Source organism: Herpailurus yagouaroundi, unplaced genomic scaffold, assembly GCF_014898765.1.
Source record: "Herpailurus yagouaroundi ecotype Mexico unplaced genomic scaffold, PumYag 181, whole genome shotgun sequence".
In the NCBI taxonomy this organism is placed as follows: Eukaryota; Metazoa; Chordata; class Mammalia; order Carnivora; family Felidae; genus Herpailurus; species Herpailurus yagouaroundi.
In genome coordinates, this window is record NW_024412412.1 from 13,334,993 (window position 1) to 13,359,285 (window position 24,293).

The 24,293-nt window shown below is 39.1% G+C and overlaps 1 protein-coding gene across 11 annotated transcripts in view; it reads left to right on the top strand.

Moving 5' to 3' along the window:
• Window positions 1–24,293, top strand: part of TENM3 (teneurin transmembrane protein 3) — a 1,301,596-nt gene that overhangs the window by 952,124 nt on the left and 325,179 nt on the right. The window lies entirely within an intron of this gene.

The window sequence follows — 24,293 nt, forward strand, 5'->3', positions numbered from 1 at the left end:
TACATGGGCTCCTCGCGCGGCTCTTCCCGCGGCGGGGTCGCTCGCGCGCTCGGCCGCGCTCGGGGACGGCGGGGACGGCGGCGGCGGCGGCGGCGGCGGCCCCGCTTCTCTCCCCGGTGGTGTCGGAATGGGAGGCGGCTCCGCGCGGGTTAGAATCGCCGCAGAGGCAACATTAGCGTCTGAAACGAGGTGGCTCTTTAACCCCTGAGGGACCAAATTTGGGGGTTTAGAGGAGGCGAAGGCTGAACTTTCTGGATTCCTCCTCGTCCCTCGGAGTGGTGCAGGTAGCCGCGGGGAGAATGGAGTCTTTTGTTCCCGGTATTTTTTATTAGGTGGATTTTTTTTTTTTAATTTTTTTAAAGGGTAGTATACAGTCCTGATCCACGAGGTAAAGCTGTCGTTTCTCCTGCATTGGGTGACTTTTGCGATGCGTCTTGTTGGACTCGTGGGGAGCAAATCTTAGCAGTCGTGATTTGGGGTAATTTATGGCTTGGATGTGTTTTAAAATCTGCATTGAGCTTAGATTAATCAGCCCTTCGCTTCCATTAACTAAAATCCATCATACTGATTGCTTAATGGGGAAAGAGGTACAAAATAATCGTGCTAATTAAAAGAGCGGATTTTCTCTTGCGAAACACTTCGTGTGTGATTTTTGCCAGGAGAGGGTTTTGTACAGCCGAGTCTCTAAAAGAAATCCAACTTTGCCGTTGTGTTTCCATGCAGGTTGCTCCTGGAAGAATAGTTGGGGGCCGGCTGGGGGAAACGTGTGCACTGTCTAGTAAAGTAGAAAGCTTTCTACCATTTATGTGCGTATTGCCAGAGAATAAAACAAAGATCTGTGGCGTCTCTCAGAATGAGAGATGAGAAGTCACATTCCCTGCCTTCCCTGTGCTGGCGTCTCTATCTCTCTGGGATATCTCAGATATGATATGTTAAGAGTCTATGTGCCTGTGTCACAAAGTCATTCTGTCTTCTGAAAGCCTAATATAATCAAATTCAGTGCCTTAAGATGGTGTAGTTGAAGATTTGATCCCTTTCCACTGAAGTGGAAATACTTTCAGTAATTGAAAGCAGATTCACGTCTGGAGTTGTACAAGCCAAGGTTTTCCTTTTTAAAATAAACCTTTTGTTCTCTGGTTTTAAATGTTTCAGAGCTTCATGCAGAGACCTCTCTGTGCTAATTGTTAAAGTAGTCTTGAAGAAAGGATTGAAAATATCCAGAGAAGGCATTTTAGAAATACAGCTAACTTAGCGAGCCTGTCTCAGTAGGAGAATATTTTAGTGCAGCATATACTGTCTGTGGCCCACATTTTTTTTTCCCCCACCAGATTCCCTGGCGTTAAAATGCAGCTGTACTGGTTCAAAGCCCCCAAAGCCTAAGCAGTGTCCATCTGTCTTAAGAGGTTAAAAAACTTGTGAAATTTGGGTGTGACTCATTTTATACTGTGATCTACACAGTTTGGTGATAAATTGGAAATCAAGTATAAACTATGTTTAATTGAAAGAGATGCTGGTTCTATATGAACCGATGAACTGCAACTTGCCCCAGAAATGTGATTGCAGGTTGTTAACCTGGTGTCTTTCTCCTCTTTGCAGGCTAAGTGTTAAAAGCCTTAAAGAATTGGCCATTAAGGACTGAAATTAGGGTACTATTCCAGACAAAGAGGGAATCACTTGATCTCCTATTAGCCGCCAAGATAGAGAATGCCTTATGGAAGAGTGTCACCTTCTTCGGCACATGGGATCTGAAATGAATTGTGTGATTAGGAGGGAAAAGTTAGAAGAGTTGTACACTGAACAAGGATAAGTGAGAGATCAGAGAGCTAAGGGAAAGGGAGTGTTCCAAATATTTTTAATTACTAGTTTCTTGAACCTGTTGTGCTGATTATTGATGAGATGAGAACGGATGGATTTACAGAGGATAACATGGCAGTTCGATTCCCTGAGAACTGGTTGGTAGCTTTTTATTTTACCTTGCTTCCTTGGCTTCGTCCCAGTTGATCCCCCGAGCACATTAACATAAACGCAAAGTGAGTAACCTGGTTATGATTTAAAAGGCTGTTCGTGTTCACATTTCTCAGGTAAAAGTCCTCTTTCCTAAAACCAGTGTTTGAAACACGGTGCAAGTCTTTGAGTACCAAATAAAATCGTCCCCCACGATGGCCATTGGACGGGTCGCATCACGTTTCTTAGATACAGCGCCTAGTGTGCGGCATAAAAGAATTTAATTCTTCTCAAAGACTTAGAAAAAGAAAAGTGACTTAACGTGCACCCTTCCAGATGCCTGAATACTGATTTTCAGTGTAAAATCCTTGTCTAAACACTTAAGCTAACCTTCTTTGTGACTTGTATTTACTATTAGTTTTTATGTCCTTATTATTATTATTATTATTATTATTAATTTTTTTTTTACTTGGAAAGGGGATTCACAGGATCTTCTGTCATCTCAAATAATACATCCAATTAATCACGGGACTCCTTTCTTTCATAATGTAGGAAAGTGCAAAGGAGGCACTGTCTAAAATACAGTGATCTTGATAATTAATGCCATAAAATAGATTAAAATGCTGTATCCCAGGTATTCATTTCCTTAAAAGGGCCACCAGAACAGCGTTGCTAAGCACCCGTCACTACTGCAAGTAACAGAAAATGACCCAAATTAAAGAACCTGTTCTGAGCTGTATTCTTGCATTTTCTAAAGTGCATTTCAAAAGGTTTAACAAGACTCATTCAATTAGTGGAGAAAAAAAGATCTATTTTCAGCTCTGATCAGCAATTAAGAGATTGGGCTTTGGAGCATCAGTCTCTTTATGCTTATAATTTATTTTGTTTTCTGGACTTTGACTAAACAATTGTGAATGAAGATTTTTTACAAACCACCTCTCTAACAATCTAAATGCAGAAGCCAAGTATAGGATGTTATATTTGTTTTAAGTCTTTATCTAAAGGAGTGATTTTTGTTAACTTCTCCTCATATTAAAAAAGTTTACATTTTACCCTGACGTGGTATATCACTGCTTAACTATACACTTCTTAACTCTTTGTGCAAATATAGGTATGCATAGATGCACATCTCCATTCCAGCCATGCTTTGACCTCCTAGCTTATCCTGGATGTGAGTGCTTTAGCGCCAAACTTTCGAGAAATAGGATATGCTTCCTAACTTAAGGATGTTTGGGTGTTGTGAATTTGGTACCATGAAGGAGATAGAGTGATATGTCTCAGTGCGAAAGTAAGTGATTACGGGATTACGGGCAGTAGTTTTTCGTTTTTTGTATTTTTTTTTTTTTTTTTTTACCCTAACGTGAGTTGTACCCTTCTGGGTTAGATCAGAACTTCTCCATAGTTTTGGCTACAAACCCGTCACAACTGTGACCGTGTTTAAAGAGCTAGATCTTCCAGTGACCTGGTTTTTTAGCTACACCAGCAACAGACACAAACACAAGTGGTGAAACTTGCAGGCAGAGAGGGAAGAATGTAAAGATGAGGAGGTTAGAGAATAAGAGAGAGGAGCAGGGGGCTTCCCAGAGTTTTAGATGAGGATTACCAACAAGATTTTGCTGCATCACGTTGATCTGGAAAAGTCTAAAGCATATAAATATAGATGTTAAGTTCTCGATCCTAAGTGCTGTTTTGGCTGTAATCGTATACGAAGGGATTCTATATCCTCAAATAGTGACTATTTTGGAGCCAACAGTAACACTTCATTTTTTCTTTAAATAGTATTTTACATTGGAAATTCTTTATATTTACATGTATCGGATTGCTTGACGTTACAGATTTCTCTAGCAATAGAGGATACGGAATACATTAATAGGACTTTCATGACAGTTTTGCCTAAAATAAAAGGTCATTGTGATACACAATTACGTCTAAGATTTTTTTAACCTGTGTGCAGTTAGGTATTTGGAATGTGCTGTTTTTTTGACATGTGGAAAAATTTTTCCCCACAGAGAATAATAATTTGATGTGTAGCAGTTATTTGATTATATATTGTTTTACAAGGTTTGGCATGGTATATATTTTAATACTTAAGAAACCAGTTGCTTTAAAATGTATGTGTTGATTTTCGTTACAAACCTGCCTGTTCGGTTACGAATCCTATGTGTTTAAGTTTTGAAATATGTACTCTTAAATCTTTACTACAATGGAGAGAGAACAACTACTTCTTTGGTATCCCAGAAATAGTTTATGGTACACGTATTACTGGCAATAAATTCATTTCACGGGGGAAGAATAAGACTAGAGAAGTACACACAGATATTTGAGGGAGTATCACATCGAAACAATAGTAAGATTTGGGAAGCCACGTGCTGTAGTATTTAAAAGAAAAAGAGTTTCCCTCTTAAGAGTTATTTCCCTCTCTTCACATTCAATGCTGTTTCAAGTAAACATCTTGTCTTCTACATTTACAAAGCAGAATGGATTATGAAGCCTACCGAAATGAGTAATACAGAACTAACGTGGAAAAACACTTCACTTTTTTCTATTTATGTATGTATATGGGTCACCGTAAACGTTTTTAAATGAAAAGGATGTGTGGGAGTTTTCATGAAATTTTTCATGTTAGTTTCTGCACAGTACCTTTTCTCCATTGTCTGAAACTATATCCGGCAGGCAGAGAGAGAACCTGCTATCTGGAGACCTGTAAAATGTAGCCTGGAACTCCTTTTATGCTTTTTCTCTTAAATAAAAACAGAATTACCGTATATAACAAGTTTAACGTTGTTAACCTTTTATAATTATTTACCCATTATTTCATTTTACCTCCTGCTTAAAAGTTGTACATTAGTGGACTAGACACCTGGCTGTGCTCTTAAAAGTTTATTTGTCTTTCAATTCCTGTGATAGTAGGGGGCAGTACATCTCCTTAATTATCTTTGTTCAGGGAAATGCTGAAAGGCCAGGGTAGTTAAACAAGGCCATTTGGATTTGTGAGGTCGAAGTCAGATGCAAGGAAAGTGGTTAAATGCATTATCATCTTATTGAGCCCAGGATCAGTAAAGTGACCTTGATGGAGGTGGAGAAAACCATTTGGCTGTTTTATGATAGCCACCTTGTTTGTTCTAGCCCTGACAGATTTTCTTCTTCCTCTGTCTCATATTTCCTTTTTGTTTTGTTTTGTTTTCAAATATTATTTCCTGTGATTGTAGATTACCAGTGAAGGTGAAGGTTAAAATCAGTTTTCTTTTTAATGACAGTACATTTTCCTCCAGAAGTCTATTTCATGCATCCACAGAGCTGAGGATATTCCTTCATTAAAAATTAAGGTGACCAGGCCGACTGACCATTCTGTATTTGCTTTTAAGGATCTTTTAATGACGATGATTAGTCTCTTCGCAAAGTAGCTGCTTTTCCTGCTACTTTTGAAATTGTTTTCGAGCTATTAAGAGGAGAGCCTTGCCAACCTCAATTTTAGCATTGGGAATAATGGGAATGATGTTTGTTTTTACAAGTGCCTAAGCGTGTTCGCTTGAAGCTTGTTCACGTGTTGCTAGTTCGGTGGCCGCTGCTCTGGACTCCTCGCTTTGCTGAAAAAAGTGAACACAAAACCAAAAGATTTCTAGTTTCTATAGTTTCTGTTTCTTAACTTTGTGGTCAGTATTTCCTTGGTGAGGTATTTCGTATCGACTCCATTCAAATGAAATTCTTGCTTAAATATTTGAACAAGTATTCAGTAATAGGAAGAGCTTTCTTAAACATGGTGCAAGATGTAGCCTTTTTGGAAACTCCAGTTAGAGCAGTTAAGTGCTGCATACGAGATTTTTGTCTTCCTAGGCCAAGCTGTCAGACGTAACTGGTGGGGGTTTAACCGATGCTTTACTTTTTCCTGAATCCTTTTTTCTTAACATTTAACCAGAACGAAGTACAGATCTTATCGTAGAAAGAAAGAATTGGCCAAGTATCAAAATACCTAGAATACGATTTCAAACTTTATCAGAGATTATCGCCTTATCATCTTGCTATGAATTATGGAACACTAAAATCTAAGGAACTCAGAATCGCCACGAAGAGTTATGACAGGAGAGTCAGATTTATTGATCGCAAGGGATTTAGTGCTTTGAGGACTTTTTATTTTAAAAACTAAAATACTGAATGGAAATATGTTTAAGAGGAATTATAAACTCCCCCCCCTCTCTGACTCTTCCCACTCTTACAGCCTGCGTTCAGGCTCTTTTCATCTCGTCTTTAGATTCTTTTGTTAGCCCTTCTACCTGGTCTCCTTGCCTCCGTCTGTCTCTTGCTGAATCCAGCTTCTGAACTACCGCCGTGATTGTCATTCGGAATCATGATTCTGACCGTGGCACATCCCCGCATAACATCTTCATGAGGTCTTTTGGGTCAAGTCCAAATTCTTGATATGTCTTATCAGACTTTTCACAATCCCACCTCTACCTCCGTTTCTCTTTTCCGCCTATTCCTTTCCACCCAGGCACCCATGCTTCAACACGTTCCTTTAGTGCTAGTTCGGCCATCTCTTAACCCTGTCACAAATCTTTCAGGAGTCAGCCTCTGCGGCATTTCATGTCTGAGGCCTGAACAGATTGCGTCCAGCAAAGCTAGCTACTGCTGTACTTCCATAGTGCCTGGTCCGTGTTTCTGTTCCAACACTTAACACAGGGTACTTGCAGTCATGTGTTTACAGTTCTCTCTCCCCCACTAGGGGGACAAATTCCTTCAGATCACAGCTGTGTCTTACTCATCTCTGGGTGCCAGTACAAACCATAAGTCTGAGAAATAGTAGTTACTCAATAAATGTTTGTTGAGTGCTTATCGAACAAAGTATATTAATTATAATTTAGCTTCCTGGTAATGGACGATCATCCTTATGAACTCTGTTACAATATAATCATTTACCCAGGAGCTGTTGAGGGTGCTAAGTATTCCCAGTCTGAGGCTCAGGTCTTGATCTCACGGTTCATGGGTCTGAGCCCTGCCTCGGGCTCTGTGCTGACAGCTCAGAGCCTGGAGCCTGCTTCGGATTCTGTGTCTCCCTCTCTCTCTGCTCCTTCCCCACTCACGCTCTGTCTCTCTCTGACTCTCAAAACTAAATAAATGTTAAATTTTTTTTTTAAATATTACTATTATGTATCATTTTGGGGTCCTTACTACGCAAAATGTTTTATACATGCCCTCTCATTTTATTCTCACAACATCCCTTTTAGAAGGGATTTCTCCCTTTTACTGATGGGAAAACTGTTAGAGGAGTTAAGTAAATTCAAGGTGACACAGGCCTTAAACGGTAGAACAATGATCTGAACATAGTATTGTGTGATTTCAGACCTGTTCCAGATTTTACATTCCTTCTTGTAAGAATTTTTAACTACGTGTGCAGCTCAAGCGGAGGTATAATTTTTAAGACGCATTTTTCATTTTCCTCTCCCGTCATGCTGTCTTTCACTTCTTATTCCTCTGTCATTAAACAGCCAAAGCTATTTTTGTTGTTATTGTAATTTTTGCATAAAAAGGGAATAGAAGCTTATGAACAAAGACTATTCTCACAGCTGCTTCTGTGAATTTTGGCCCTTTTGGTTTATTACCTTCATTTCTTTGCATTTCTGGTCAGGTGAGATTTTGGGGTAAGTGGGGTCCCAACTAGCGTTAAGTGTTTAGGTGGAGCAAAACGTTCATTTCCACAATTAAGGACATTTAAAAGGAGCCAATAGTTCATTGAATCAGAACACTAAATTTGAATAAGAAAAAAATGCTAGCATTGCAATGGCAAACATCATATTTGATGAGACTTTTCCGGGTGACTGATGTAGGGAAGACTTTCTTTAATGTGACCATTCGGAGGAACAACCAGCAGCCCTTCAGAGTTATTCTTACCAGAGGGCTGATCGATGTGGAAGGTTGGAAAAGAAACCCCAGCTTTCTCCTCTCCTGCCCCATCTTCATCGACATTAGGAGCAAAAAAAGCCCACCAAATTGTAAAAAACGGTTTTTCGAACGTCTGTGAAAGCGAGTAGGAGTAGAAATTTTCAGACCTGAAGAGACGCCTGAGATCACCTCGTCCAGACCACAGGTCGTATGAAACGGGAAAGCGAGGCCTGAGAATAGCCAGCGTTTATTGTTAGCGTTTTCTAAGCGCTCAACCCTTTGTACAGATACTTCGTCTCACCTTCAGAGCAACTCATGGACTTAAATACTCTTATAATCTCCATCTTCGCGATGTGGACATGGAGGCAGAGAACCGTTAAGTAAGTTGCTGGTTAGAGGGAAAGCACACACCTGAGACGCGCTCCCGCCTCCCTTGGGAATGACCTTGAGACACTACGTCCCTCCCTTGGGAAGTGACCGGGGCCCAGGGCCTCTGACCTCCTGTCTGCTTTTTGCCTTGGCAACAATTATTACGGGATGGTAAAGGACCACATGTGTTGCAGGACGTTTATGAAGGAAATATTCTGCCTCCCTATTTTATAGATGAGAAAATTGAGGCTTCAAGAGATTAAGCGATTTGCGTAAGGTTTATTCGTTTACTGAAGGACAGAGGCGGGTGGGTCCTAATGTGGAAGTTCTAGCCTTCATTACTGAGCTCTGCCTCCAGGTTAAGTTACATTAGGTTTTGTTTCAACTGTAGTCCTCACGTTGCTTTACATGTAAGTTCTCTTTACTGTCCTAGAGTAGAAATGTGCCTGTATGCAGCCTTTCGTAAACGTTGGGATCATTGAATGTTGCAAATATTTCCATTTGTTCAAGGCGAAGCATTTATCAGCAAATACTTACTGAGGGAATATGTGTTTAGTATTGTACTCTGCTTTTAATACTATTTAGATTTTTTTTTTTTTTAGTGAACCATAATCATAAGTGATCATCTATGTTATGGCTAATGTCCACTCCCTGATTAATATCCGGCAATGATTAGCATCATTGATTAGAAAATTAGTAGATTATGCCTTTATTGACACTTCTATTCCCTATTTAATGGTTTGTGTATTTAATTGATAGCGAATGCCTTCATTGTTAAAGGCTATTAACACATCAGAATGGTATTTATTGAACCTGGCAAAATGATAAATTATATTTGTGTTTAGTCCTTTGCGCCCAAGGCTAATCTATTGGTGGTCTTGTTTTTTTTATAGTTTTGGCCTGCTAAGAACCTCTGCTTGGGAGCCAAACAAATTAGCACTTTATTATCTGCTTGTGTGACTTTAGAAAAGTTGCTGGAGTCTGAATTGTTCTTGTAAAAGGAGGTAAAGCAGACCATTGGCTTCACATGATACGGATTCTAGTAGAGGTTCTGTTAAACTTCTTCAGCGGATTCAAAATTATTGGGGGAAAAAATCAAACTTAAAATGGTAAGGAAGCATTATGCATGGATAAAATAGATCCTAAGTTTGTACATTTTGTACTACAGGGTCAGCTGCTTTTTATGTACACAGCCTGCTTCTCCTGTGCATCTGTTTGCATTTTTTTGTGAAGGTGTCATGGGTTAGGGAATCTGGGGCTCTCTGCTGGCTTTTGTGTTAATTCAGCTTGCCTAAGGAGTAGGAAGAGAAGGCGTTCCCTGCGGAGGAAATCTGCTCGCCAGCCTCCAGGGAAGTGGCTAACTGTGGGGCCGCGTTTGCTTGCCAATTTGGTGGTTAGTTGGTTGTAAGGGCTTCTGAAAGTGAAGGTGGATGTCCTTGCTCTAAATAGATTGTTACTGCTTTCATGTTCCGTCATAGCGCCTTAACCAAACTTCTTTGAAACTGCTCTTTTGCAATGGGAGTTTATTTGCAACACACAGACAAGACTGGTTCTTCTCCTAGAGTATAGGCATGTCTCGTTTCGATCAAATACCAATTTAGCTCATTTGATTGTTCACTTTCTTCCCAGGCTTGACTAACCAACACTGGGCTGTTTCAGAAAATTAGATCTGTATTCAGAGGGTATTTACCACAGTTAAATATATGCTGTGAGTCCTTCCCGAAAGAGAAAAATAGGGGATGACTCCTGAGATGACCCTTTGAGGGCAATAATATTCATCTGGGTGAATTCTGGTATGTTAAAGTGTCGCGTGGCATTATATGAGAGTCCCTTTTTACATGTCACAGTTAAGGACTGAACCCATGAATGGTGTCCTTAATTGGCAGAAAAATTAAATTTAGAAATTTAGAAACAAAACTCTGTAGTTGATTTTAACTGATGTAGTTGATTTTATTTTTATTTATTTTTTAAATGTTTATTTATTTTGAGAGAGAGACAGAGTGTGAGCAGGGGAGGGGCAGAGAGACAGGGAGACACAGAATCCGAAGCAGGCTCCAGGCTGTCAGCACAGAGCCTGACGTGGGGCTCGAACCCACAAGCTGTGAGATCATGACCTGAGCCAAAGTCAGATGCTTAACTGACTGAGCCACCCAGGCGCCCCTGATGTAGTTGATTTTAAACGATGCTTAGATTTTTTTTTTGAACTTCTAAGGTCTGTGAGTGTATGATAATATGTTGATTTCTTTAAAGTATATTTAAATTTCATGCATATTACATTTTATATAGAAATGTATGCTTTTTATGCTTCCAGTTAGGAATAGAGGATTCAGGTGCTGGGTCTTTTCATAAATTGAGAAAAGTTATTTACTTGCATGCTCTGATATCAGTATAAACACCTGGTTTATTAAAATACTTATTAATAATATTTATTTCAGTAGTGCCTCAGTTTCTCAAGAGATAGGCCCTAGAATTGTAAACATAATAATCTTTCCACCTCACCTGAGGCAGAACATGGGTGAAATTCAGTATTAAAGATTTTTTTTTTTAATTTGTTTTTTTTTTTCAACGTTTATTTTTGGGACAGAGAGAGACAGAGCATGAACGCGGGAGGGGCAGAGAGAGAGGGAGACACAGAATGGGAAACAGGCTCCAGGCTCTGAGCCATCAGCCCAGAGCCTGACGCGGGGCTCGAACTCATGGACAGTGAGATCGTGACCTGGCTGAAGTCGGACGCTTAACCGACTGCGCCACCCAGGCGCCCCAAGTATTAAAGATTTTTAAAGTGTATTTGTGGAGAAAGAAAGCTGATAGTATCTTTTCATTTAAAAGACCATCTCCTTGTGTATATTTTATAAAATTCTTTTCTGACCCCTATTTCCAGAAATATCTCAATGAGCAATAATATTGCTAATTTGTAACATTGCGAATCCCACCTCCAAATTCTTAGGGTGTACTTGAACCTCTAATGAGGTACCTCATTGGAAAGAGAGCACTTGAAGATTTTATTAATCTCTGCGGTGTGGAAACAGAAACACTTGGAAAATAGAGGTAAGTAGTCTAGGCTCTGCTACAACAATAGGTCACTGTTGTGATCCTAGGACAGAGGACCTTAAGATTGAACAAAGGTAAATCTGATAGACTCCGTTAAATTATTTCTCTCTTGGGGCGCCTGGGTGGCTCAGTCGGTTGAGCGTCCAACTTCAGCTCAGGTCATGATCTTGCAGTCTGTGAGTTCAAGCCCCGTGTCAGGCTCTGTGCTGACAGCTCGGAGCCTGGAGCCTGCTTTGGATTCTGTGTCTCTCCCTGTCTCTGCCCCTCCCCTACTCATGCTCTGTCTCTCAAAAATGAATAAATGTTAACAAATTAAAATATATTTCTCTCAAGTTCACCAAGAATATATGTTATTGTTAGCATAGCAGTCAGATATGTATACATTTTACATACATATATTTTCATATATGTATGTGTGTGATTGCTCTGTTTAGGAGAATTCCCAGTTACACTTTTTTTTGTTGTTGTTTTTACATGATTTAGTCAATCATAATCCAACGAAACATCCGATTCACATTGCTAAAATAGACGTCGGTCACAATGAAATAGACGAAAATAAGCCTGCTTTTACTATAGGCTAAAATATCCCATGTGGCAGATGAAACCCACAGCAGAATACCAAGGTTCTGTGCCAGGGAGGGATAAACAGCAGTCCCAGGGAGTGGCCGTCTGGGAGAGGGAGCATTGGCAGTGGTGTTTGCTATCTTTGTGACATTTGATGTCTTTCAAAGAAAGCAAGAGATCTAAAGTTAGCCACCTTTTATGATCCTGTTCTATATGTGCTATTTATCACACAGCTCCTCCTTCCCTTAAACGCAGGGAACTTGTTAGTGAAATTGTCAGTGTTGAACCCGATTATTAGTGAAATTGTCAGTGCTCCATTTCATAAAATGAGATTTTTTTTTAACCCAGTAATCACTGAGTTTGTCACTGTACTTAGTCATGGTTACTATATGGCAAATTCTGTTCTCTGTCTCTAAACTTGAAATCAATACATAATATTTAACTGCAGCATATTTTAGGAATTTACAAATTTATTAAGGAAGATCAGTTCTTAAATTTTAAAAAGTGAATGTAGTCAGCACCAATTGGAAACCTAATCTGGTACACTCTTTATCATCCACTTCCTACTCGTGTTCTCTTGAGTCCATTTAGACTAGTTTCTTCCCATTTATTTATCTATACTCAGTCATTTGTCATAAAGTACTGATTTTGAATATATATATGTATATATATTTACTTCATATAAATATTTACTTGTGCAGTCACAGTCATGTTTTATAATATCTTCCTCATTAGCTACCCTGCCTTTAACATTCCTCTTCAACCCAAAAAGGCAAATTGTCTTTCTCAGGGATCTTCTCTCTCTTATCTTTCTCCTACTCAGAAAACCTTATCATGATATCAAGAAAGTCTCTGAACCCGATGGACGAAGGGGTGGGATTCTGGACAAGTGACAGAGAGGAGGCGTTCTAGGCAGAGGGAGGTACATGTGCAGTTTCAGAAGTTGGAATGTGTGAAGCATATTTGAAAAAATATCAGATAATCTACTTGGAGCATGAAGTTCATGAAAGAGAATTTTGGAAGATGAGGCTAACGAAGTCGGTGGAAGCCAGGACATGGAATACTTGGAATCTGAGATAAAAGGATTTAGGTGTTCATCTGGGATCCGCTGGGGATTTGGTGTAGAACACGGTGAGAGAACAGAATGTGTTTGGGGAAGATCTCTCTGGTTGTTGAAGGGGAAAGAGGAAATAGCAGAAATCGAGAAACCAACCCACAATGGGTTTTTCCTCCTGTTATTTTCAGTTCGTGGCTTTCTCTCAAATTTCTTAAATGTTACAGTTCATTAATGTAGGCAGGAACTGCTATGAAAGTTGGTGTCCTCCCAGCCTAGAACCACGCCTGGTACTTGGTGGCACTTGGTGCGGACCGAATGCTTGTTGAATTGAACGAATGAGGACATCGAGGTGCAGACAGATCAAGTGACTTTATTGAGTTTACACAGCTGATAGTGACAGATCTGGGACTCCAAATTGCAGCCGACTCTAAGTTTGGCGTTCTTTTGAGTAGGTGTGCTAAGCTGTCGTACCTGTCTCGTCCTCCGGCAACGTCTTCTGTCCTCCTAGTCAACTCCCATCTTAACTGCTCAGTCACTTTTTCCAACAAAGGATTGCAGACTTCCTCCTTTCTTACATGCTCATTACAGCCTCCCCTGGGCTCTTAAGAGGTTGCTCTCACAGACTGATGCAATTGGTTAAGCTCTCTACTCGATGGCTTTCTTTAGATGGCAAACTCAAGGTCAGAGATTATGTCTTCTGTTTGGGGTTTTGTTTTTTTGCTTGTTTGACTTTTCAACAGCCCTCCTCCCCCAGAACGCATGTACTTAGAACCCCTTTATCTGAACAGAGAAGCCTGTTGACTGACTGCCTGAACTTTAGGTCTGTCTTTTAGTTCGCATTCTTCAGACGTTACAGACAGGCAATTAAAATTCCTTTTTTTGCCGGCTGGCAAAGAACCACTTAAATTTGCTTGATATTTTTGTAATAGTTGAAAAAAACAGTGTAATGAAAAATTTGAGGGTTTTCCTAACTCTATATGAAAGCCATAGTCTTGTGAAAAAAAACCCAAAAGACTAGTTTGTCATTTTTGTAGTTTAAAAGCAAAAGGAAAGACACTCACAGCGTTATTCTGCCTGAATCTGGGAGACCACCTTGAAATAAGACTTCACATAAAGAGCATTGTTTTTTTTGAAACCATTGCCGGTGAGGTGCAGCGGTGACGGTCATTGTGAGGTGACCCAGTATTGTCTGAATGTTACTCACAATATTAGCCCTTATATCTGTTGCCAGCATTTCACTATACTTGAGATGGGTCGTTCAATTGCTGGAATACGTTATCCCAAGTGTCTCTTACTTGTGTAAGTCTTTTCCTGCAAAAAGTGCTATTCATTAAATGTAACAGAGGCTCTTACTGTGATTAATAAAATATTAAGGAATAAATGTTCTCAAATAGACCAAGAATTTGCCACACTTTTATAAACATTTATAATTGTCAGTAAATCATTAACCTTTAGATTTAGAGATGTTTTCCTCACAGTTGAAAGGGTAAAAGCTAAAAATAATGTGCTCATGAAATAACGAGTTTTGTAAAATATAAAATATTCATCTGTGATTCAGAGGAATCCTGGTATTACTACACTTGCCAGATTTAAAACTTTTTAAAGAAAATTTTGCAATAAAGTTAAGCTCGAATTGAGTTGGAAATACTAAAATATGAACCAGGCTTATGCTGAGTATGGCAGTAATGTGTAGTTCTATGCAGTATTGATTTAGAATTTTAGAAGTTATAAAATTGCAAGCCATGGAAAGATGATTTCAGAGAAATAATATGTTTTCAGATAGATTCTGTGAGAGAGCCATACTTCTGTTTTTACCTTATAATCTTACTACTTAGAACCATTTAATGTCATTTTGTATATAGGTAAGATTAATACATTTGTATCTTTCGCTTGTTGAATTAGAAGCTTTCTGAATATACTCTTTCTCTCCCCAGTGCTCCCTAAATTTACTTCGTTTGTGGTCTCTGAACATCCATTGCCTTATTTTAGAGACAGAATTTCTTCAGTAGTGTTACTGACACTTTTTTAGAGGGTGGGGCAGAGAAAAGGGCGTATTGATTAAAAACTCTCAGGGGAGTGAGTAAAATATACATAACCCATTAAAGTTAATTTCTAATAGTGAAGTCTTTCTTAAAGAAAGAGCTTGAGGGGCGCCTGGGTGGCGCAGTCGGTTAAGCGTCCGACTTCAGCCAGGTCACGATCTCGCGGTCCGTGAGTTCGAGCCCCCGTCGGGCTCTGGGCTGATGGCTCGGAGCCTGGAGCCTGTTTCCGATTCTGTGTCTCCCTCTCTCTCTGCCCCTCCCCCGTTCATGCTCTGTCTCTCTCTGTCCCAAAAATAAATAAACGTTGAAAAAAAAAATTAAAAAAAAAAAGAAAGAGCTTGAACACAGTAAAACAAATGTTTACAGTGGTTTTATACAAACTGGTAAAATAAAACACTAAAATGTTTTGGGAGCAAATAAATAAATGTCTTATGAAAGTATTAGGGAGTTGGAAATCACTGTTCCCAGGTATTTATAGCAATAGTATACTGCTAGAGTATTCACTTTAACTTAAGAAATACTTATTAAGGGGCGCCTGGGTGGCTCAGTCAGTTAAGTGTCTGACTTCGGTTCAGGTCATGATCTCACAGTATGTGAGTTCGAGCCCCCGTCGGGCTCTGTGCTGACGGCTCAGAGCCTGGAACCTGCTTTGGATTCTGGGTCTCCCTGTCTCTCTGCCCCTGCCCCCCACGCCCCCCCCCTCCCATGTGCACACACGCGCTGTCTCTCTCTCTCAAAAATAAATACACTTTAAAAAAGAAATACTTAGTACCGACTCTGTGTTTGGCATTGGTGCTTAATTAATATTAAGATATAAGAAACTCACAAACAAGTATACTGTCTTACAGTATTCTTACAACCCTGTCTTGCTTATAACACTTTAATGCATACCTACAAGTTTCTTGTGGAAATAAAATGGTTTGGGGTCTTAAATTTTTACTGAGAATGTTTTATTCTGTTTCTCAGTGGCCAAAGGTAGGTCCAGATCTCACGTCTGTGTTAAACTTTACTAAACATAGACCAAGCTTCATCATTACTGAAAAGGTTGAAGCCAGACTATAATGCCATTTTGGGTGATAGCACTAGGCTGTTAGGCTGATGGCTAAGTTTAAATATTAGCATCAATCACCAAAGACTAGATGAAAACAGGAAACAAAGCACTGTACCAGCCCAAGAAAGATGTAATGCTTCATTGGTTGGTTTCCTAGGCATTTGAGGAGGTAGAGTTCCCCACGGCTACTTTAACAAAGTATTATAAACTGGGTGGCTTAAAACCACAGAAATTGAACCTCTCATAATTCTGGAGGCTGGAAGCGCAAAGTCAAGGTGCCAGCAGCGCCGTGCTTCCCCTGAAGGCTCTAGGGGACGGCCTTCCTTGCCCTTTCCAGCTTCTGGTGGCCCAGGCGTTGTCTGGCCTGTGCCTCACTCAGATCGTCTCCACGTGGCCATCTTCCCTCTGTCCCTCTATGTCCCTCCCTCACCTTGTCCTTTATTCATCCTTCAAGGACACCAGTCATTGGATTTAGAGCCTACCCCAAAGCATGTGACTTCATCTTAACTAACCGTAGCCACCAAGGCCTCATTTCCAAATAAGGTCGCGTTCTGAGGTTCTGGGTGGACATGAATTTTGGAGGCACACTATTCAGCCTACTACAGTGGGAGAGAAAGTAACACAGAAGAAGCAGGTAAAAAATGGTTTTCTTTGCTGGCCTCAGTTTTTTGCTTTCTCATTCCTTAGTGGGTTGAGAGAAGTTAGAACTGGGCACTCATACCTTCGTACTCTTGTTCTTTAAAAGGTATTTTATCTGCCAAAACTGACGTACGTGTCTCTTCTCCTGGATCTCACTCTATGGGAAACTCCAGTAGGAGGGCCGCAGAATTTTGAGTGTTTGCAATTCAGTCATGGGCCAATTAAAATTTAGCTTTTATGCTTCTTTTTTTACTTTCAGAATTTGAAAAACTAAACAGAAGCAAAAGCTATTGAGGCTGACGAGCTTACAGATATAGCACTCAGAAAATATAAACTTTCTTCTAGTTGTAAATTTAGTTTTATAGAGTACATGGTAATCATTAGTTGTACTAAAATTTTTGTGGGTATGGTCTTATGCCTCTCAGTTTCCCTGTATGTTTTAAACTTACTATTTAAAAAATATTTTTAGTGATTATTTATTTTTGGGAGAGAGAGAGAGAGAGAGAGAGAGCATGAGCAGGGGAGACGCAGAGAGACAGGGAGACACGGAATCTGAAGCAGGCTCCAGGCTCTGAGCTGTCAGCACAGAGCCTGACACGGGGCTGAAACTCACGACCCGTGAGATCATGACCTGAGCCGACGTCGGATGCTTAACCAACTGAGCCACCCAGGCGCCTCTAAACTGACTATATTTTTAATGAAAAAAATAAGTGGTACAACAAATGAACTTTATGATTGCCAACAAAGCTTATTTGTAATTTATTCAAAAAATTACCCTTGGCCTTCGATTTGAGTTGCAAAATTGAAATACCCATACATACCCGGGAATTGTTTTAAAATATCAACCGTATTTTAATAAGCGCTTGAAGTATTTCTCCGTGAGAATGAATAGATATCTAGGTCAGGAATTTCAGGAGGTTTATCATCATCTTTCAAGACAATAAATGATACACTGAAGTCTAAAGTGTTATATTTCCAAGGAATGATGGATGGGATCCTTTCCTAGGGAACGGCTACTGGTTAATTAGGTGGGAGAGACCCTTTCGGGGTAGTGGACTAGGGAGGCTGCAGACCAGGGAAGAGGCACATCAGTGCTCATACTGTACATGGTTGTCGCTCCACTGGGGGTCAGCCCTGCCAGGGGGAGGGTATATATGTAAAACAGACTACTGGGGAATATGGCTTAAACCCTTCTCTGTGAACGTGTACCTTGTAAATCTTCGGTGGTAGAAACGTCTATTGTGCCTTTTGGGGGAGGTGAGGGGTGGAGAATAGGAAAAGGTTCTGGATCAAGGACTTTTCTACCAGTCGGATAGCAACGGGTTTATCAGTGGGATTCATCTGCGGAGATGTCTCATTTCAGGCCTGAAAGAATATCCGCTTAGGTTGTTGGAAGATCGCTCAGCTTTCTCTTCTACTTCTGGGATATTTTTTCTCCGTGAAGCAAATGGGCCTCCCGGCCTCCACTTTCCTGAAGTACATACAAGTTTTCCCCAGGTCTGACGGCCCACAGCTTAATGTCAGCCCAGGTGCTGACTGGGGGAGAGGGATGTGGTTCAAACTCCAGACCTTCCCTGTCTTTCTTGTTTACAATCGTAATTGATTGTATTCAATAATATAAATTTTTAAACACGTGTTCGACAGGTTTTCTAAGACAAGTACATTTTATTATATGAAAATATGTCTGAGTCTTATTGCAGAATATTTTTCTGAGGCAGATATTCCAGAAATGACTGGCCTGGGAGAATCGGGGGGGGGGGGGGGAGGAGAGCATAGTGCTTCGTCACCTCTGTTGCTCAGTTTACTTCCTCTGTTCCGTTTTCCTTGAAATGAACTTAAGTACACTGCTGTGTACGGAAGTCAGGAAGACCCAGGTCTTGTCTCTGGTTGTCCCTCAGGTTGCACAGGAGAAGGAAGTAGAGGGAATGATCCGACTTATAAAACTTAAATTCCTAATAATGTAAACAATCATTAAATTTATAAAAAAAAATGTTGGCCAGTTTAAAATGTTTCAAAGCCCAGAGGCAAATGCAACAAATAAAAGGCGTAAAAGTATTTCATCATCATTTATTCATTAAATAACCAAGTTTCTCCCACTTTGTTCAAAAACAAGTTACTTTGTTTGGTGTTAGGTCCTTATAGCATTAGGATCCCCCGTATATTTGACAGTGGCCAGATTTCTGCGTTCCATGGGCCATGCGTCCTGGTATAAGGACAAGATGGATGTCAGCGATGTGGCTTCTAATCTGTGCTCTGGTGCCCACTGCCTTACTTGGGTTGGATTACAAAAATCCTAAATAATGACTCAAAAGACCTTTTAAAAGGATTGGCTTGGAATAGAAGATCTCAGAGATTCTTTCAGCTCTGAAATTCTTTTATTGTACTTTTATTTAAACTGACACATAATACCCCTCCATTCAAATGTCCATTATCATGGACCAGAACTATGTTCTTTCCCCACACCTGCATGGAAGTTTTCCTGATAAAGAAAATAACACGTGGTTTTTTTTGCCAATCTACTTTTTTTAGTTCTGTCGATTTGTTTAGAAATAAGTAACCCAATTTGATACATTAATTTTAATGGATCCCCCTGTAGTCCTGTATTAGGCTTGGTAGCCACAAGTTATTTACTTATCTCTCAGGAGCCTTTATGTAAATTGAAAATAAACAACATCTCCTGTGTGGGAGGGTGTGTGTAGGGGGTTGTGGGAGACTGCAAGGGGGGGTATGGAAGGTGTGGGTGTTTTATAATTAGCATATTAACACTATCTCTCCTTTGTTTCCAAAAATAATAGTTACTAATTTAATCTGTGTTTTGAGCTACTGGCCAATTACTTTGGGGGAAAAAAAACTAATCTCAATATGGATGTTTAAAATAAGTGATTTAAAATAAAGATCCGTAAATCAGTATGATGAGATGATTTTAGAATTTCTTTGACATAGTTAGCCAGAAGAGTCAGTGAGTGATTTTTTTTGAAAGTCTGTGTTTATTTGTACAAATCTCCAATGGAAGCATTGTCTCTAACAGTGTTTATTCTTGAATATTGATAAGCATCTGAGCCTCTGCATAAATGAATTCTTAAAAGTAGAATAAAGAAACAAGCTGAGATTTATATCTCTTGTTTTGTTTAATGTTAAGCTCTGCTACCATATGCCCCAATTTCATAATTTTATAGTAGTCAAATAAAATTAAAGCGTTAATTGCCACATTTTCAATTCACCCAATTCATATTTCATGTGTTACATTTCAAAAGAGTTACATAACTCTAGGTAGCGAAGGACTTATCCAGATCGTGAGAAAATCAAGACCCAGTGAATTTAAGAGATTTGTGGACATACGTACGTAGGTCGTGTAGAAAGGGAACTAAATGCAGTTCTGGATTCTTACCTAGTATCTTTCGCTCGTACCAGTATTTTATTAAAATAACGGCATCAGCCTTAGAAAAAATAAAATCGTTGTATTTCTACCTGCATAATGTATATATAAAATCCTCCTTTATAATAAATATAAAGGAGTGATTTTAATAATGTTTTTTTTTTCCTTCTGTTGTATCAGATATCCCTGGACATTTGGAAGAGTTCCTATAAATTTGAATTTTTTAATTACAAAATATCCAGCTGGGACTGGGCCATTTTTAGAAATGAGTAATAGAATCGTAGAGTTGGAAAGAATCTCAAGTGGCAGTGAATGCTAACTTATCCCTCGGGTAAGGTCATCATTAAAAAGTATGGAAGTTTTTTATATATTATTGGAACTAGTTTCGTGGTGGGGCCCTAAAGTCATTTATCTGGCTATATTGTCCTAAGTGAGTTATTTATGAACTAGTAAGAGTAAGACATAAATGCTGTGTTATAAATTTGATAATGAAACACTGTATAAGCCAGACAGATAAAGTCAACCCCCAATTTATATAACTGTATTTTAAAAGTGTATTTGGAACTCAAAAAGTATTTCCTCACAATGCCGTAAGCTTCGCAGGATAACCTGCAAGTTCTTGTGGAACCCAGAGTATAACAGAAGAAGAACAATACTAGTACATTAATTTCTCTCAGTTCTGAATGCCAGGAACACAGCCCCTTTGGTTACATATTTGGACTTCAACCCTATCCCTTCTACAGTAGGCTACAGAATAGGATGAATACAGATAATTTCAAAGCGGGGAAAGGAAATGAACAGCAAACCATAATGGCTGCTAAGAGGAGAAGGGGTCCTAGGAAATTGGAAAGACCTGTATTTCATCTTTGCCAGCAGTGAAAATAAAATACGTTGGTCACACTACCATGTTTTGAAGCTTCTGCAAACACCAGGTGAGAGTTTGCCGTCGGAGATGTGCTCCGGTGTAGATCCATTAGGCGGGGGCTCTCGTGTGGGTCGGTTCTGGGATGTTTTGAAGCCTGCAGGCCCTAAGAGAACTACCCTTAGAGGGAAGGCCCCATAATCCTCCAGGTAAATTACAACACATTTGTTGCTTAGCCCTGAAACTTTTCCATTTGAATGAGACAATTACAGGGTTTTAAAAGTAAATTAGATTTGGGACAGTATTTTAAGTCGTCTAAATGCAGATTGGTGGTGTTCTTCTGGTATAGACATCCTCCAGTAACGGAATGTGCCCTCCCTGTCAATAAGAGTAAAGTTATACTTGCCTTGAAATTTATTGGGATTTCCTTCCCTGACCATTTTCTTGTGGAAATTTTAATGAGCAGTGAAATGACCAAAAGCTGGACAGCCAGGGGGAGGAAAATAATCTAAAACATGCTTAATTATCCTCAGTATAATAAACACTTGACTGTAATGCAAGTACCTTCAGACTATCTAAAAACATTTTAAAGTGGCCTTCCACTGTTAGGAGAGCAAATGTGCCACTGTATACTGTCTTTATCTGATGAGCTTCCTCATATATATAAAAATAAATATATTGTTAGTTATATTTGTCTATTATAAACTAGGTAGATGACTTCTAAAAGTAAGTACTTAAGAAATAAAAATGAAATGGAGACAATCATAGATGTATAGATCATTTAAGCAATATTCCATATGATATCACAGTGCACATGACTTATTCTCCTGTTTTCTTAGAACTTACATCCAGAAGTCCACTTTTATCCTAAAACGTCATTAAATAATTATTGTCACCAGACTTGATGAAGAGTCCAATTTAATTTTAGTGAAACACATTTGGCTGGATTTTCCCTATCATTATTGCCAATTAAACTTTCCCTGAAAGTTAAAAGAGTGGTTCGTTTTAATTACTAAAGATACCCAGGTTGGGGGGGGGGGCCGGTTTCTTGAGTGGATTCTTTAATTTTAGACATTTCAAAAGACTTTTTGCCTTGTGAGTAAATTATAGAGTAGAGGCCAAGACCTCCATTCTTTCTAGAACCTTGAATTGCTTCTCTTATTCTGCCTAAATATACTTGGAACTACCTTTTTCTTATCCTAAAGTTTTATGTTTCTATTTTCAGGGTTTTTTTTTTTCCTGATTAGACTAGCAGTAGGTCTCTGTTACATGTTTTTTGGTTGTTGTTTTTTTTTTTTTTCCAAACCTTACCTCCTTAATTTATAATTGTTTTTCTTTTCCAATTAGCAACCTCTGATCTAATCTAGCTGATCCCCCTTTGGTTGTTTCCCTTGAACATAATTATGGTCACTAATATGCTGATGAGTACAGCTTTGTCCCCCTCCGTGTGTGGGTGTTTTTTAAATCATTAATTTGTGTACATTTTGCAACTGCAGATTTCATTTTTCTGGGTTATTGGAATCCAATAATGTGACTTGGAGAGTGTTAGCTGTTAGAATTTTTTTGAGATTTTCTTTGCATTTTTTTATAATGGTCTTCAAACTTTTGCCTTATAGTCTCACTAAAAGAATTTTGAAAAACCAAATGCACTCTCACACATTTTTTAGTTAAAATCTAATGTTTTTTATCACAAGAACAGTTGCATAGGATTAATTTCCCATGTATGACATATATTGACATTCTGTATAAAACTGTTACAACATGGGGCACCCGGGTAGCTCAGCTGGTTAAGTGTCTGACCCTTGATTTCCTCTCAGGTCATGATCTCAGTTTGAGAGTTCAAGTCCCGTGTTGGGCTCTGCACTGACACCAAGGGGCCTGCTTGGGATTCTCTCTTCCCTCTCTCTCTGTCCCTTCCCTGTTCACTCTCTCAAAATATATAAACATTTAAAAAAACCATTAGAACATAATTTTTAAGTGTACATTACTAATAATAAATGGTAAATATCCTAGTAATTTTATGCTCACCATCCTTTATGTACAAATAAATTAAGAAGCTGACAATTGGATATTTTACACTATTTTATGTTCTCTTTGAGACTTGTATTTTCATTCCACTTTCCTGAGAGCACTTTATTTTAATGCAGTTTAGTTTTATTAATTAAATTATATTTATTATTTATTCTTGAAAGTCCTTTATTTGCAGCCATAGGTAAATAAGAAGTGGAATTAACTTTTTTTCCCCCCTGTGGCTACAAGATTCTAAGAACTGGAAGCAAAATGTCTGCTTTGAGTTTTTAATATAGTCAGTATGCACCTGATCCAAAACCAGATATGCATATTTAATAAAAAATTATTGGCTATAAAAATAAAATTCTGTTGGAAGTGTATCTCTTAATGAAATGGGGTGTTAAGCGTTCGTAATGCTTTGTTTTATTGGGGTACAGTTTAACTGTTGATTGTTCTTCAGCCTACTGCTCTACAGTGTATATTGGGGCATTGCCACATGGCAACTTTTGAATGGTTTTCTGTCCTTCGAGTGTAGGTAAGAAAGGAGAATTTCTTCTGCAGCCAAATCAGTATCAAGGCCTGAAATGGACTCCTTTGGGCCACTCAGGCATGCACACCTCCTAGAAGAGCTTCTCTTACTCCCAGAATTGCACATACCACAACTTGAAGGCCTCTTACCTAATACTGGCTACATCTTTCTGAATGATTTTTTTTTTTAAAAAGTATATTCTTTATATGCAGGTATCAACATTTGCTCTGTATCTGTTAAGGCAAATTCAAATTTATTCGTGATTTAGACGACTGAATATAATTCCGCTGAGATACTGTTAGCGTTATAGATGGGTTAAGTCTGCTCTCTGAGGAGCTATCCCTGTGTTTCAGGATACCTAGTGGTCTTAACTCTTGTTCATAGACACTAAACCAACTTTGTAGCCACCCAAACACCTCGCCCTCCCCATACCACCTTTCCAGTCATTCCCAGGCAAGTGGGGCTGTCCCTGATTGAGAATCACTGATTGAAATCCCAAGTGTAAGTATTCTTTGTTTTTCATGTTATTTGAAAGACCTGTTAGATTTGTAAAGTCTTTCATTATTGTTTTGTTTCTGTTTATTGTTTTTATTATTATTTTTTTTAAGTTTATTTTGAGAGAGAGGAAGAAGAGAGAGAATGAGCAGGGGAGGGGCAGAGAGAGGGAGAGAGAGGATCCCAAGCAGGCTGCTTACTGTCAGCTTAGAGCCCAACACAGGGCTCAAACTCACAAACTGTGAGATCATGACCTGAGCCGAAACCAAGAGTCAGACGCTTAACTGATTGAGCCTCCCAGGTGCCCCTTGTTTCTGTTTATTTTTCAATGAGTTTCATATTCTTTTGCTTTATTTGTTACATAGAGTTCATGCCTACTATATCTTCATTGCATATTTCAGCTTTAATAGATTCTTTTTATCCAAAT